Source organism: Schistocerca americana, unplaced genomic scaffold (assembly GCF_021461395.2).
Source record: "Schistocerca americana isolate TAMUIC-IGC-003095 unplaced genomic scaffold, iqSchAmer2.1 HiC_scaffold_43, whole genome shotgun sequence".
Taxonomy (NCBI): Eukaryota; Metazoa; Arthropoda; class Insecta; order Orthoptera; family Acrididae; genus Schistocerca; species Schistocerca americana.
The window spans coordinates 2,756,436-2,763,355 of record NW_025726159.1 but is presented as its reverse complement, the minus strand read 5'-3'; positions in this window follow the sequence as shown (position 1 = coordinate 2,763,355).

The following is a 6,920-nucleotide window of genomic DNA, read 5'->3' as shown; positions in this document are numbered from 1 at the left end:
ACTCATGGACTACGAACGTAGTCAAGTGACTGGGTGTCCCTTGGGTCATACGTCTGTACGCGAGATTTCCCCCCATCGAAAGATCCCTAGGTCCACTGTTTCCGATGTGATACTAAAGTGGAAACGTGAAGGGACACGTAAACCACAAAAGCGTACAGACGAACCTCGACTGTTGACTGACAGAGACCACCGACAGTTGAAGAGGGTCGTAATGCGTAGTACATCTACACCTTCATCTACATCCATACTCCGCAAGCCACCTGACGGTGTGTGGCGGAGGGTACCCTGATTACCTCTATCGGTTCTCCCTTCTATTCCAGTCTCGTATTGTTCATGGAAAGAAGGATTGTCGGTATGCTTCTGTGTGGGCTCTAATCTCTTTGATTTTATCCTTATGGTCTCTTCGCGAGATATACGTAGGAGGGAGCAATATCCTGCTTGACTCTTCGGTGAGGGTATGTTCTCGAAACTTCAACAAAAGCCTGTACCGAGCTACTGAGCGTCTCTCCTGCAGAGTCTCCCACTGGAGTTTATCTATCATCTCCGTAACGCTTTCGCGATTACTAAATGATCCTGTAACGAAGCGCGCAGCTCTCCGTTGTATCTTCTCTATCTCTACTATCAACCCTGTCTGGTACGGATCCCACACTGCTGAACAGTATTCAAGCAGTGGGCGAACAAGCATACTGTAACCTACTTCCTTTGTTTTCGGATTGCATTTCCTTAGAATTCTTCCAATGAATCTCAGTCTGGCATCTGCTTTACCGACTATCAACTTCATATGATCATTCCATTTTAAATCACCCCTAATGCGTACTCACAGATAATTTATGGAATTAACTGCTTCCAATTGCTGACCTGCTATTTTGTAGCTAAATGATAAGGGATCTTTCTTTCTATGTATTCGCAGCACATTACACTTGTCTACATTGAGATTGAATTGCCATTCCCTGAACCATGCGTCAATTTGCTGCAGATCCTCCTGCATTTCAGTACAATTTTCCATTGCTACAACCTCTCGATACACCACAGCATAATCTGCAAAAAGCCTCAGTGAAATCCGATGTCATCCACAAGGTCATTTATGTATATTGTGAATAGTAGGCAGACACCTATCCAGACCATCACACAGGAATTCCAAACTGCATCAGGATCCACTGCAAGTACTATGAGAGTTAGGTGGGAGATGAGAAAACATGGATTTTATGCTCGAGTGGCTGCTCATAAGCCACACATCACGCCGGTAAATGCCAAACGACGCTTCGCTTGGTGTAAGAGAGTAAACATTGGACGACTGAACAGTGAAAAAACGTGTGGAGTGACGAATCACGGTACACAATTTGGCGATCCGATGGCAGGGTGTGGGTATGCTTCCCACTGTTGAAGAGCCATTCGGGTATAGCGATTGCACCTTTCAACACGATCGGGCACTTGTTCATAACGCACGGCCTGTGGCGGAGTGGTTACACGTTAATAACATCGCCGCACGTAGTAACCGTGCGGTTTGAGGCGTCATGTCACGGACTGAGCGACCTCTCCCGTCGGAGGTTCGAGTCCTTCCTCGGGCATGGGTGTGTGTGTTGTTCTTAGCATAAGTTAGCTTACTTTAGTTTAAGTAGTGTGTAAGTCTAGGGACCGATGACAGCAGTTATGTCCCTTAGCAGTTCACACACATTGGGACATTTGATAACAATGTAATGGACTCGCCTGTACCGGGTCCTGACCTGAATCTTACAGAACAACTTTGGGATGTTTTGGACCGCCGACTTGGTGCCAGGCCTCACCGACCGATAACGATACCTCTCCTCAGTGCAGCACTCCGTGAAGAATGGGCTGCCATTCCTCAAAAAACCTTCCAGCACCTGATTGAACGTATGGCTGAGAGAGTGGAAGCTGTCATCAAGGCTAAGGGTGTGTCAACACCATACTGAATTCCAATATTATCGATGGAGGAAGCCACGAACTTGTAAGTCATTTTGAGCCAGGCATCCGGATAATTTTTATCGCAAAGTGTATCTGCTAAGAGCATGTATTTAATATACTCTGTAAAGAATCAATGCGCGTCTGCAGTGACCAACGAGACAGTAACTCGTATGGGTAAACGAAGCGAAGCTGAGGTGGTGCAGAAGTTCGGAGAAAACCGAAGTTGCCTTGTCCCTTCTTCTATTTTCCATACTGCAAATTACACATAGGTGTAAAACGATGTAATCATTAGGGATAATGATTATGATGAACGTTTATTAGTGTAATAACGTGAGTGCATCGTATGCTCGATCGACCGACTGACTCATTAAAGCTGTTCTCTTGGCGCCTTAATGGTGCGGTCTCCCGCACCTGCATCTGCGGCCAACGATAAATATAAATACACCTCTCCAAATTGCTCGCTTATGTCCACGAATTGAGTTAAATCATCCTTCACAATTGTAAGCCCTGCGGATGAAGTAAAGGCCTACTTCGTGCACGTCAAAATGACTACCACTATCCCCTAACACCGGAAATTGTGCCGCTAAGATAAACGCAATCGACGTGTTGGTCTGTTACGACCTTTCTTGCCGAAGTGGTAGAACGAATAGTGTATTTAATTTGTTCCTGTGTCGTCATGTATTAGTTCAATAACTTATAATTAAGAAACTAGTTGATATATATTGGTTCCGGGACTGCATTTGTATTTGAGTAAATATTTTAGCAAATAGGTCAGCGGCTGCAGTTTGAAAACACATCGCGTACATCGCCATTTTTTCGGTTTTCCGTCGTCTTTTAGCTGCCTCAAAGTTCATGGAAGTATGTTCTGTCTCTTCAACTAAATGAAAGGCAGTATCTCTCTCTCTCTCTCTCTCTCTCTCTCTCTCTTTTTTTTTTTTTTTTTTTGCCACACGGGTTCGTTCTTTTATTTACGAAGCATATTCAATGGCTCGCAATACAAGTTTGTTTCTATGTATATAATTAATGAATTATGTAGTATCTAGTAGTATGCTACTATGTTACGTTTTCTCAAGTTATTCATTTATTTCTCAGGTTATAAACAACTTTTTCAGCACAAATTTCGTCAGGTTTAGTTATCGTTTGGCGATTTCCATTGTTGTTGTTCCCTGGAATTGTTGGGATATTACTACATACAACGCCTTCTGCACTGAGGTGACAAATTCCATAGGATAGCGACATGCAGATATGCAGACGGCGGTAGTAACGCTTACACAAGGTATAAAAAAAGCAGTGCATTGGTGGAGTTGTCATTTGTACACGGTATATTTCTATTAAAAGTTTACCAACGTGATTACGGCCACAGCACGGTAATTACCATCCTTTGAAGGCGAAATGATAGTTGGAGCTGGACGCACGTGACATTCTGTTGCGGAGTGTGCCGAAGCTACCAAATGTCAGGCATTACCTCTCACCACGGCAACGCAGTGACCGACGGCCTTCACTTAACGACCGAAAGCAGCTGCGTTTGTGTACACTTGTCAGTGCAAAGAGACAAGCAACACTGCGTGAAATAACCGCAGAAATCACTGTGGGACGTACGACGGACGTATCCGTTAGGACAATGTGGTGAAATCTGCCTTTAATGGACAGTGGCAGCAGACTACCGCCACGAGTGCCTTGCTAACAGGACGACATCGCCTGCAGTGCTTCTCCTGGTCCCGTGATCAAATTGATTGGATCCTAGACGACTGGAAAACCGCGAGCTGGTCAGATGAGTAACGATTTCAGCTGGTAAGAGCTGATGTTAGGGTTCGAGTGTGGTACAGTCGCCACGAAGCCATGTACTTAAGTTGTCGACAAATAGCTATGCAATCTGGTGGTGGTTCCACATGGAATGACCTGGGTCCTTCGGTCCTACAGAACCCATCACTGACTACAACTGTTCGGCTACTTGGAGACCATCTGCAACCATTCTTGGATTTCATGTTCCCAAACAACGATGGAATTTTTTATAGATACCTACTACGCCATGTCACCTAGCCACAGTTGTTCGCGACTGGTTTGAAGAACATTCCGGACATTTCGAAGACCACCCAGATTCCCCCATATGAAAATCATCGAACATTTATGAGACCTAATCCAGAGGTTAGTTTGTGCACAAAATCCTGCACCGGCAACACTTCCCCATTCGTGGAAGGCTGTAGAGGCAGCAGGGCTCCACATTTCTCCAGGGGACTTCCAACGACTTGTTGAGCCCATACCACATCGAGTTTCTCACTACGCTTGGAAAAAGGAGGTCCGAGACGACGTTAGGAGGTATCCATTACTTGTGCTTTTGTCATCTCAGCATATAGAGTCCAGAGTGATTAAGTTCGGAGACCGTGCTGACCAATGTACTGCTCCTTGGCGACGAATCTATCTCACATACCTTAGTCTAGAACATGACGTGCAAGCAAGGCAGTATGTGCAGGACGTCCATCGTATTAGTATCACGAAAGTATTCTGGTCCGTAGTGGTACTTGGGCCAGAAGACGATGCCGATTTCGTGTCATGAAGATGAAATATACCTCGCCATTTAGGTTACCTTAGACGAAATTATGGTCGATAACTTGCAGAAAGCATGTGAAACCAAACAATATTTTTCATTAACGTTGATGTCCCAAACGTCTAAGTCGTTGTGGGTTTTCACAGGACTAATGATGGACGCTCTCTGTATTCCACTAACCTTTCTTTGAGAGCAATGGGTTATAGGGGGAAATACCATAGAAGAAGTTGACTGGAGAGTATTAGCTGCTGTGTACACTAACAAAGATATACATTGTTTTGGAAACCATTCTGATACTCGTCAATCCATTACAGGATTGGCACAACTTAAATTTCATTTATAAATGATTTAAATTCATCTGAATCTCATTTCCAGCCAGTAAATTAATAAATATTTAATGCTGGAAATAAGCAAACTCGGCGACTGCAAGATTTGAGCTAGCTAGTCCTATAATGATTCCTTCTATTTTGTAGTGGTGGTTTTACATGTTATATTTTCTATAGTATGTCTCTGGTGGTGATGAGCTAAGGCAAAAAGAACTCTGCAGCGCAGTGACTTGGGATCCGATCAAGCACCCATGGAATTTTCGGCACAGCTTTCAGAGGTGACAGCCAGGGGATGGGGAGAAGTGTCCAGTCATGGCAGGTACAACGCTACTGGCCAAGCTCTGTTTAGCTCGGGCGCCTGGGACTCGACTTCCGGTAGTTGTTCTCGTATTTTGCCTTGCACATTATGAGATCCCAGTCTCTGCCCAAAGAGCCATAAGAAATATCATGATAACCATTTGGGCTTGTGGAGAAATTCGGCTATTACAGATTGTTCAATCTTGTCAAAAAAGATTTCTGAAGAACTTCGTTTCCTTTTTCGCCAGGCCTGCAACGCAGGATACGTCATGATACGACATTCTGTAATAAATAATCACAAGTAAGCTAAAATAGTTCAATTAGTAACGTTTCTTTTTTACTGCGAGCCTGTTTCGGCAATAGCGCCATTGTGAAGTAAATTTCTAGATGTTACATATGGAGAGTCAACTTACGTTTATAAAATATGTACAGTCATGCTCAAAAGTATCCGAACGACCCGAATTACATTTCGCCTGAATCGCATGCAACCCGCATAACACAGCTGTCTAGCAGGTCCTCTAATCGCTCCTTGGTACAGTTGTTTGACTATTGAAAATGGTTCCAACAAGTCACCCACAGCTCAGTATCGTAATAACACAAGATGAAAAGTAATACCACAATATTACAAATATCAGGGAACACATTATCATAGATAAGACTGTCCTTAAGGCCTGTAAGCTAACATTAATTACAATAAATGACATACCTGAAATGTTACCACTCTCATTATTACGTCAGATAGGTAATGCACGTAGTAAGTACGTCGTATTCATGATATCCTCTTCAAAGTAACATACCATACTTATTATTTAACACAAAATGACATTAAAATTTACGTTATTCACGAACAGCTAGTTGAGAATATGCATGAACTTCAAATGACACGAAGAACCGTCTCGTTCAGCATATGGATTCAAACCCAGGTCACGCAGACTAAGCAAAGATTTCGTGACTGACGGAAACTAACAGTCATTCCTGACTAGGCATACAGAGAGTGATATACCTAGATTTTAGACAGTATCAGTTAGAAAATATCAACTTTAAATTTCATAAGGTAAACATTTTTAACGGACGCGAATTCCTACCCATCACCTATTGTCCCTGTTAACGAACTACGAGAGATGTTAAATATTGATCCTTCACAAGTAACTTAATTAAAATGCTGTGAGGTAAAGCTTTGTGTTGGACAGGGATTTGAACCCAGAACTTAATCGGATATCAACTGCGTTTTTTTTAAAAGTAGGAACCACCATTTTTTATTACATATTCGTGTAGTGCGTAAAGAAATACGAATGTTTTAGTTGGACCACTTTTTTCACTTTGTGATAGATGTCACTGTAACAGTCACAAACATATGGCTCACAATTTTAGACGAACTGTTGGTAACAGATAGGTTTATAGATTAAAATACAGAACGTAGGTACGTTTGAACATTTTATTTCGGTTGTTCCAATGTGATGCATGTACCTTTGTGAACTTATCATTTCTGAGAACGCATGCTGTTACAGCGTGATTAGCTGTAAATACCACATTAATGCAATAAATGCTCAAGATGATGTCCGTCAACCTCAATATATTTGGCAATCCATATAACGACATTTCTCCCAACAGCGAGTAGTTCGCCTTCCGTAATGTTCGCACAGGCATTGACAATGCGCTGACGCATGTTGTCAGGCGTTGTCGGTGGATCACGATGGAAATATCCTTCAACTTTCCCCGCAGAAAGAAATCCGGGGACGTGAGATCCGTGCGGGCCATGCTATGGTGCTTCGACGACCAATCCACCTGTCATGAAATATGCTATTACCGCTTCAACCGCACGCGAGCTA